We start from the raw sequence: 10,817 nt of genomic DNA, 5'->3' as shown, positions 1-10,817 counted from the left end.
TAAAAGTTTAACAGTTTATTAAAGGATGAGCACACAGAATAACAAGAGCTGGTTCTGGTACAGGTCCGGGACAGCAATCACTGAGAATCTGCAGAGATGGATTGTTTGGTTAGCCAGGCAGCGGAGAAGACTTGATTGATGTTTGATTCAGATTTGTACCTTGATGAGGTTCAGACAGATCACTGGAGAGGGGGAACCAATTGGGTCCAGAGACAGTGGGTTCAGCAGAGAGCTCAGCAGCAGCAGCGTCTAGCTTCAGGCTAGAGAGTTTCAGACCTTGAATTGTCGTCCTAATTCTCCCTTGAGAGCTGGCTGGGGAATCCAGACTGATTGTCTTCAGGTTTGGCTTCCTAGGGCAGGTTTCCAAGCTAGTTCCTCCAGAGCTACAGACTTCAGTCAGACTTTCCTGTGAGCAGAGAAGACAGAGGCTGGTTAGAATCTAGTTACTCTCAAGAGCAGACTGAGATTCTCAACGTGAAACAGAGGCTCAGGTTCCGCTAACCAAAACTGGTCAACACTCCAGCGAAGAAGACAGGTCTGGCTGCTGCTTATGTAGGAGGTCTCCTGATGGGCTGATGATCCTCAGGTGTGCTGGAGGCTCCAGCCCAGGAGACCCAAAGCGCTCTCTGCTGGAGACAGGTGGCAGATCTCCAGATCCCAACAAAGGCAATTTTATTTGTATAGCACAATTCAGTACAAAGACAATGCAAAGTGCTTTACATGATTAAAATATAGGAAAATAAAACAGAATCAAAGCAAGTAGGAAAACATAAATAAATAAGAAATGCATAAACAAAAAAAGAACATTAAAAACAGTTGGACTAAAGAAAATAAAAAAGTTGAACTAATGATGTTTCAGAAAATAAAAACGTTGAACTAATGATTTTTCAGAAAATAAAAAATATGAAATAATGATGTTTCAAATAAAGGAGTCTAGGTTACAGAGAAACCTGAACATCTCCCAGACCACTGTTCACTCCATCATCAAAAATGATGGAAATCCTACCAAGAAATGGACATCCACCCAATCTGAAAGCGTTAGGTGGATGAAGGTAACTCTGGAGGAGCAGGAGAGATTCACAGCTCAGGGAGGTGAATCTATTCAGTTCAATTCAATTTGAGTTCATTTATATCGTGTCAATTCAAAACACGTCATCTTAAAGGGGAACATCGTTTCTTTTTTTTACATTAGCCCCTTGATTTTATGTTATTACATCATGTTCTACTCACCCATATTAGTTTTGTGTCATTTGGAGCTGTTCTGAAGATATTCGGTTTTGTTATATCCAGGTAAAGTCTTCCTATGGGAAGACTTTAGCACAAACTGAACTGTTCATAATTTATTCTTTATGGTACGCCAGCATACATAACATGTAGGCGAATCACTGTCCCCCAGACATCCGTGATTATTTTGTTTTATATTTATATATTTTTTAAACAAAGCGGAGTAGAAAACGTAGACTAACATGATTTTCTCGTTGAGGATTTTTTTTCACTGCCTTGATGGAGTAATAGTTGGGAAACAGGAGAAAAACCACAAAGACCTATGATTGACCACAAGTTACATCTTCCAAGAATAACTGGCTAATAATGGGACTCAGCGGGAAAGGAACACACTTCCTTCTCACTCATGGGGCCATATAGGATGCAAAAACCTGCAGACAAGCATCATGGGAATAAGTGCACTCCCATTAAGTGCTACAGACAATATAATTTGCCCAGTCACCTATTGTTTTTAGAGGAAAAAAGGAAAGCAATAATGTCTCATTTTCATTTCTTACAAAGCAGGTAGTTGTATACTAGATTATTTTGATAGGTCAAGCCAAAACAATTAGCACACACACCCATTCAATACGTAGTGACAGGATTATGTTGAAATCATTTTGTTTTTGTTTCAACATCTTGAAATTGAAATACAATTTAATATGCATCTGTTCAGCACGAAAACATACATCTAGCTATTAATGTGACCAAAAAACAGTAACACAAAGGAAGGAGAATTAATATTTAATGTCTTAGAGTGTACATGGAAGACGCTGGTCTTGCAAGATGAGACTAGGCTGAATATTTTAAATTTAATGCTATAGAAAATACTCTGAAAGACATTCTCCCCCTGTAATGCATAATAGTGGCAGCATCCTGGAAATATACCTGTGTGTCACAAAATGAATGAGTTTGCTTCTGTTCTTCCTTGAGGATTTTGACTTCTGAGGTACTTTTTGTATTATTATGTTTATTGATGTTGTTTTGATCTATTTTTGTCTTTCCTTGTTGTTTACAATACGGTTTCATTTGCATGGAGTTTGCATTCCAAAATTTCTGTGTTCCCTGATTTACATATTACTTTAATCCAGATCAACCCAGTAGCTGATGAACCTTTGGACTCAATCCCTCCTTCATCAGACTGTCTTTTTGCCCTATCTCTGCCTGTATTTGTTTGGTTCTATTTGTACTTCCAATTTTTTGTTGATATTATTTTTCTCTGTTTTTTTTAGTTAAATTCAGCACTACCCGACACAGTAACTGGTGGAAAAAGACTTTAGACGAGCGAGGAAGGCTTTATCCATCAGAAAAACATCCCCTAACCAACAGTTACAGCTAAATTGCCATGTCACATAGTGTAACCAGTTTCCAGATCAAAATATAATTAATAATCTTTGGCAAGTTTTACAAAACTGACATTCCCAGACCTTCAACATCTAATCTAACTGAGCTTGAACACGATAGGAAAGAAAAAAAAAATACTGTCCAGGTCTACGTATATCATAGAAAGAGACGTGTGGCTCTACAAAGTCCTGAATAATAATAATTTTCCGATCCATCTGTGAGTCATCCTTACTGAAACTAAATGATATCTCTGGGTCCGATGGGACATCTGCCGCATCCGATGCAGGTCCAGCAGATTCTGAAACAGCTTCTTCCCCACCGTCATCAGACTGCTGAACTGTTGAAAAAACTGTGAAATATGTCGCAGACTTTGCATCACACTGATAACACAAAACCAAAAATACTGCATATTTGCACCATATATATCTAATGCTCTGAATGTCCATATCAATGTGTTTGTTTTATGACACTATGTTTTTTCTCCCCCACTGTTCACATTTGATCACTGCTGCACTTTATGGAATGGAAATGTTAATTTACTGTCTGGTAAGCTGTACTAAACAAAATTGCGTTTTGAATACACTGTGCATACAAGATGACAAGTCTAAGTCTGTCCAAAAACAAGCCACAATTTTGCAATCACAAATTTTAGTCACTTTAATCAATATTTTAGTTAACAATGTGGCAATGGTGGGGTAGTTACCGAGGTCTAAATACTTTTACAAAAGCTAATTTAAGTGCTTATTCAGAAATTATGGATCTCTCAAGGTATTGGCTCTGATCAGCTTATTTTAATCAGTTTGATCACATGTAAACAACATATCATCTTACGGTGTATATGGGATGTATTTATTTATTACTCAAAGAGCTTTACATCATTCACTGTTACACAGATCAGTACCATCCTTTTGATGGGAGCTGAAACCAAACCGACAACTTTTAGATTGACTAGTCTTCCCACTGAGCCACAGTCATCTCTGATTTAAAATGCAATATGTTGCTTGTTTTACTCCTCATATATCTGAAAGCATGATGATGCTCAAAGCTCATAAGTGGAATTTCATTTCTGCCATAGAGCTTTTTAAATCACTTCAGATCTTTCGTTAGAAATGAAAAACACTTAAGTTAAGCACATGCTTGGTTGCAGATATCTACTGTGTCTGTGTAAAGACCGGAGGGTTTAATGAAAACAGGAGTTATCTAATAAGTGTATGCAGTGTTATATAGAGTAGGCAGCATACGTTATGCTCCAATACAAGACATATTTTTGTGTGGGGATTTTTTTATTTTACAGCTTATCTTCATGATGAGTAATCTGTGGATCAGATACAGCTTTTTAACCACACTCCTCAGACGGCTCTCACTATATTACTTTAAAAAAAACAACAACAACACACACATACAAAAACAGGCTACTTTCAACAAAGTGTACCACATTAATCCATCTAATATTGGTTAATTTGTATAAAAACAGCCCAGGGCTTTTTTGACCTAAAGATGAAATAAGCACCCAGAACGATAAAGGAATGAATATCACTGCTGGATGTAACTGCTGTTCTGTTATACAGTCACCCCCTCCTGTTTTTCCTCATCTTTGCAGAACATTGTGTTCAAAGCGTGAGGGGCTGATCAATTACTTATTTCACTGCTCATTTGTCTATTATAAATACCATGTTTGTCACTGAGAACTATGATACCCAGAAAACTTTTCTGATCCATCTATGAGTCATCCTGACTGAAACTTAATGATATCTTTGGGTCCGATGGGACATCTGTTTGTAAATCTGTGATAGACTGCTGGGATCACATGGGTTACCAACATCAGGTGAGGTGAGACTGACTCACTGATCCCAAAGGAGGCCACTGTGGGAAGTGTACTGTGAAATGGGGGAGCTATGGCAAATTCACCTCATCTTGTTGAATCCCATAATGCTCAAAAATAAAATTGAGATAAACGCCCCGACTTCCCCTGCCACCTCCACCCCTAAAAAAATGCTCAGATAGAGGAATCGCTTGACGGCATAGCGACTGCTTCTGCATCACACTAGGATGCATACACACATCTGGCAACACCAATTAGACATGCAACGGTGACCACTCAGGGCCACGAGAGGACAGAACATTTTGTTTTGAAGTTCTGATGCCAGACTAAAATTGATGCTCTGAATATAAATAAGTTAATTTGGTAAGAATTAAATATGTAGAAATTATTCACAATAAATTTACATTTGGAATCACTTGTACTGAACTGGCTGTTTTTTTAAGTTGCTTTTTGCAAATTGTCACTGACATTTTTGGTAAACAAAAATATCTGTGTGAATGCTCATACTGTCAATTACATATCACCAGGATATCCTGCAACAATGGGCCATATTCCATGTTTTTTTCCATCATCATTACATACATTTATAATTGTCTCCTGTTCTTCCATTATCATTAACCACTTTGCACTTTTAATCCATTTAACTTGTTCTTAAAACGCCATTGTCTTTCACTCATTTTCTCAAGCACCTTAATTATATTTGTTGTACCTCCTATTTACAGCTGTGGTTACAATTGTACAGTATATACACTCATACGTAGCCTGAATTATTGGAATCTTTTTTGGTGAAAAGATTATGCAGCAAACTACATCAGTGATTTCTTTCAACAAGAGTCATATCCATCCATCCATCCATCCATCCATCCATCCATCCATCCATCCATCCATCCATCCATCCATCCATCCATCCATCCATCCATCCATCCATCCATCCATCCATCCATCCATCCATCCATCCATCCCACCACCACCAGGTAGTACTCTGTTCTTGTTGGTCCTCCTGCACACCTGAGACTGGTTGGCTCATCACTGAGGAGTATTTGAGCGGCAGACTGTCACTACCTCGACACCAGAGTGTTTGCCAGTTTTGGGTACTTTAGCCAAGCTGAGTTTAGCTTAGTAAAACTGAGTCTTTGTTTCTCTGAGTCTAACGTAGCTTTTGTCCTTTGCCTTTTGGTAGGAAGTCATCCTGCATTCTGGATGTTTGGCCTTCTCCCCCTTGAAGGATTGTTTGGGCTTCACACTGAGCAGGGGATTAATGTCCACATGTCTCGTTTAAGTTCTCCTGGAAAATCTAAGTGGCAGTCCACTCCATTGCTCCTCAGGAATCAACCAAACCAAAACCTGTCCGCCCTCCAATGAGCCCTTCTATTTCTGGAAAAAACCCACGCCAGTTAAACCAGTTAAACTTTTACTCTGGTTTCTCTGAGTGGTTTTTTGCATGTGGGTTGTACTTTAAAAAGATTTTTAAGAGTGGTTCCTTTGTATGACTAAATAGTAAGAACCAAACATTAAAAGTAAATACACCGATCCATCAGTATTGGATGATTTGGTCACAAAACACCTTCCTCTGGAACAGATCTATTACCATAATAATGATTAACTAAAGGATACTTGTGTTGTTTTTGACAGGTTTAGGATAAATCCTATGACATGTTAATAAAACTTAACACATCCACTTAGACCTGAGGTCAATGACTGAAAGCATCTGAACTACATTATTGAACATTTGGCTCTTTTTTTATGATTAATTAATTAATGATCAAATGTGTACTTAGTTTGAATTGAAAAAGAAAAACAGTTTTTTTTTCTCCATTTTCTAAAGTATTTAGCCTCGTACCTCTGCTATTTTCCCCTTCTGAAAATTGATGGTCTTCCAATAAAGTAATACTGATTGTGATATATAGTGGGTGTTACTCTAACGTTGAAAATAAAAAACCCATTTTGATCATTTAGTAATTTTGTCCTCATAATTAATTCCAGCTTGGTAAGAAGTTTGGCTCCATTTACAATGAAGTTACCATAAATCATGATGATGCAGTGTTGGTTTTGTCTCCAATACATACAATGGATTTGTTGCTTGACTTAACGAGTGGTTTCCTCAGACCTTAGCACATCCTTGCTCAGTTTAGTCAGCACTAGATGTTTTTACATTCAGACCACCTGCAGCCATCAGAATCAGAATCAGATTCAGTTTTATTGCCATTGTTAGTGAAGGAGTTCACAACTAGGAATTTTTTATGGTACAATCGTGCAACATGAAACATATATGAAATAGTAAATAAAATTATAAAAATCTCTAAAAACACTGGGGTATAAGGCATGCAAAAAATATACTAATATATACACTTAGGATAAAAATATGGATAAAAAAAAAAAAAAATATATATATATAAAAAGTAAAAAGTAAAAAGTAAAGTAAAATTCCATTCCATTCCTGTGTTCTCATTTTATCCTGTATTTAGAAACTTCCTGTTTGAGAAATCTCACTCCTTCATGTTTTCTCCTGTTATTGTTGATTGTCTGTACTGTCCTATGTTAAATACATTATGTGGTCTACACGTGTGTGTTCTCTTCTCCTGACTGTTACAAGTGTACAAAAAGAAAATCGGCAAACAATAGTCAAAACTATAAAAGACTTAAACACAGATAACATCCAGAAAGAAAATACCCTTTAAAATTTGTTAAAGTAACAAAAGAATGTGTTTATTCTCTCATGTTCAGCAGTGATTGGTGTAGGGTAACAAATAAATAATGTACTACCTGCATGGCAGATAATCGGCCCCATAAATAAAGAAATATCGAACCTCTTTACAATTATCAGGTTTACTATTCAGTAAGCTATTTTAAGTATAACTTTCTAGCATGACAACAAATTCAGAACATTAAAGATTTCCATTAAAATAATAGCATATCTCCACGATAAAAGCTACTTGATTCAGTCAATAACCAGTATACGTATAAATATACGTATACCGTATACTTTTAAGTAATATTTTGGACTCTCTTCCAAATACTTTATTTTGATGGTTCCTGGAAACCCCTGAGACTCTTTGGTGACTCAGATAAAGCCGCTATACCCGCTCACACAGGATGACTGACACAGCACTAAGGTATTCAGTCAGCTGAGGCCACCTGCTCCAAATCTAATGAGTATGCAGAGCTTTTTTCACATCAACCATAGAGTGAAAAGCCTGATGGAAACCAGGCCAAAAATAATTACCCCATCTCTGCAGTGTGTGGAAGTGACTCTGTTCAACTATTCCACTGCTTTAACTTGCTGAGATTTTAATATATCACTGAATTGCTGCCTCAAGCCTAAACTCTAATGTAATTAACTGAAAATTTCCTTTCAGTTGAGGACTGGGTTCTCACGACTGTGAGACGGGTGTAATATTGTCATCAAAGGCTATTAAATTATTAGTTAAGTAGCATGCTTTTTTCAGGTCTAGTCTTGATTATTTAATTTGGGTATTTTCTGAATATAGTATTTAGAAATGTGAGCTATATTTATGAACTCTGCCATTCTTTTAACCATTACCATTGTTTGTCTACCTTAAATTAAAAGATTCTGGAGATTGTGTGGAAAAACAAATATTGATTTTGGCCAAAATTAACTACAAAATTAATCTGCATCTGGGACTTTGTGATTGTTAATTAGATATCTTATAAAAACCAACACCCATACCATTCCAAATAATATGTTTTCTCTTATCTGCTGAAAACAGTTGGGGTAAAGCCATCTCTCCACTCTCTTGTCTAGGGGTGAAATCCTGTTGACTCCAAACACAAAGCAATGCCTCTGTCTTGTTTCATAAAGGGTCTCATAAGACACATCTACTCTGTCCAAAGTGATGCAAGTTTTTAATAAAAAATTTACATATAAAACTAAATTCCTTTTGAAACATACACAAATATTATGATTTATATTTAAACTCTAAAAAGTGGATGCCTCGGCAACTGCCTATCATGACTACGGTCAATGGCAACGTGACAGAAAGACCTCCCACAACATGGACTGTAGTTTTATCATGTTTTCCCTCTTTAAATGTTACATGCCTAGTTAAAGACTACCATCCTGTCATCTGTTAAAATACATAGATAAATCTGCAGTTACTGGGTTCATCAGTGTAGAGAGAGCTGGTGGATGATGTTTCTTCATTTGAGAACATGCATCTTCAATGAAATGTGAACCAAAAAAGGAGATGGTCGTAGATTTTAAAAGAACCAGGAATATGTCAAACAGTATTTTCATCATGGGAGAAAAGATGGAGAAGTATAAAAACCTGGGCGATATACAATAGGGAGGGAAAACAGTGTACCTTTTGAGGAATTTTAGGTCCATCAGTGTTTGCATCAAAATAGCGCACTAACAAACAAAAATGTTATATTATTACAACCACCCACCTGTCCACAAATAGAAACAGCCTTTTTGTCCCACTGTTTAGAAATTCAGGTGGAGAAGATGGCTTAATAGTAGGTCTAACCTTTCAAAATCAAAAATTGATTGTTGAGGAAAAAAAATATCACATTTTCAAACTTATGAGAAGTATGACTGAAAATAGCATACTGATATTCTAAAATCATCAGGGAATATGAGATTTAAAATACTTCTTTCCCTTCATTGCTGCCCTTGTATTTCACCTCATAGAATCACGCTCAAAACATGGCCTTCTTTATCAGCTTATTGAGCTACTTTAAGCTACTGATGATACTGTCTTTTCAACAGGTGAAAGCAGAGGAGAACAGACAATCCATTGTTTTCATTGACCAAAAAAGCCTTTCTAAAAGCAAGATGAAGCTCAGATGATGCCTTTCTGCTTATTAGCAACACTGAAAGAAGGCAGTGAACCCTTCAGGGGAGGATTAATGCTAACCTGAGTAACAGAACTACAACACTGCTAATTCGACAGCCATTAGTGTTGTAACCGTTTTTCCACTGGGATCAACTTTATTTACCTCATTTTAGTTTCTCTAAACTCATCTCTAAATGGGTGTATTTCCATTACAGTTGAGAACCATGGCAATGTAGGCAGGGCCATCATAGCAAAGCGGCTCCACCTTCCAACAATGACACAAGAAAACAGAGGACTTTCCACAAAAACTATGAGAAAGGATGTGGGCGGCAAGACGAGCAGTCCTTAGAGATAAAAGCATTGAAGACCATAGAATGGCCTACTTGTATAAAAGAAATATGATGCATGAGGGTAAACTACGTAATACTAACTTGCAATAGTGATCACATTCACAATGAGACCAGTGTACAGTGATTTCACCGTTGAAGATATTACGGTAGTTCTAATACTTACGCTGTTTGCCCAACCAGTAACTCCCCTCCACACCAAATCAGCGACCAGAAGTTTTCGGATGTCACATTCTCAATACAGCTGAAGCTGAATTGCAGCAGGTAGTTCAAACTTATAGGAGAGAAAGCCATACATTTAGCAAAATCAGCGGCTAGATCGTCTCATTAATATGAGGTGCTATTCTGGAGCAAAACGTTTCCCTGACAAGTAATATCTCTATTTAACTCTAGCTTTTACCATTTATGTGTCAGGCTCAGAACAAAAGGACACAATTTTTGAGGCGGAGAGACAGTTAGGTTTCACAACATGTTTATTTAAGACGGAACTGTTGTGAACAACCTCATTCTCCCGTGCCCAGAGGATGACGTTGGTTCCAGCCGGTCGGCTGCCAATGAGACACATAGGGCACTGCCCAGAGAGACCGGATGCTGAAGTCGCAGAGGACAGAGGACAGGCAGGAAATCAGAACCGAGCAGACGAAGGCAAGCAGGATAACTCAGAGGGCAAAGCACATCGAGGACATGCTTGGGAGTCAGAGCCAACAGATCAGAAGTCCAAAGAGGTGTCAAAAGAAAATCCAGGACGGAGTCAGGAATCAGTTTCAGGTCCAGTACAAAGACAGAAATCCAGCAGGTGTTTGAGGACAGATCAGGCAAACAGATCAGAACAGGAACAGGCAGGCTCAGGGGTCCAGAGCAGAGATGGCAAAAGTACTCACTTTCCGTACTTGAGTAAAAGTACAGATACTTGTGTTAAAAAATACTCTGGTAAAAGTGGAAGTACTGATTAAACTTCTTTACTCAAGTAAAAGTAACAAAGTACAGGCTTGTAAATTTACTTAAAGTATAAAAGTAAAAGTAGAAACCACTTTTTTCATGCCGTTGCCTACATTTTAAATGGATGTCTGCCAATAGGACTAGATCTCCGTTGTGTTCATTTTCAATCATCTCGTCGTCCATGCTACTATGCTAACGCCACCGCCACCAAGCTGCAATGATTTACCACGAATGAATACCGCCGAATCTGTCGATTCATCTTATAGTGGTGCGTCAAATGCAACATAGATTCCCATCCAATTAGAC

General features: G+C 37.6%; 1 long non-coding RNA gene across 1 annotated transcript; it reads right to left on the bottom strand.

Moving 5' to 3' along the window:
- On the bottom strand, positions 1–274 carry LOC119783881. Its single transcript, XR_005280871.1, has 2 exons — positions 160–274; positions 1–88 (listed from the first exon to the last, which is right to left on the bottom strand). It is a non-coding gene; the product is annotated as an uncharacterized LOC119783881 (long non-coding RNA).
- Between the last annotated feature and the right edge of the window lie 10,543 nt (positions 275–10,817).

The sequence above is a fragment of the Cyprinodon tularosa genome, unplaced genomic scaffold (genome assembly GCF_016077235.1).
Source record: "Cyprinodon tularosa strain WSP-4 unplaced genomic scaffold, ASM1607723v1 ctg212, whole genome shotgun sequence".
Lineage (NCBI taxonomy): Eukaryota > Metazoa > Chordata > Actinopteri > Cyprinodontiformes > Cyprinodontidae > Cyprinodon > Cyprinodon tularosa.
This window is presented reverse-complemented; position numbering and strand designations above follow the sequence as displayed.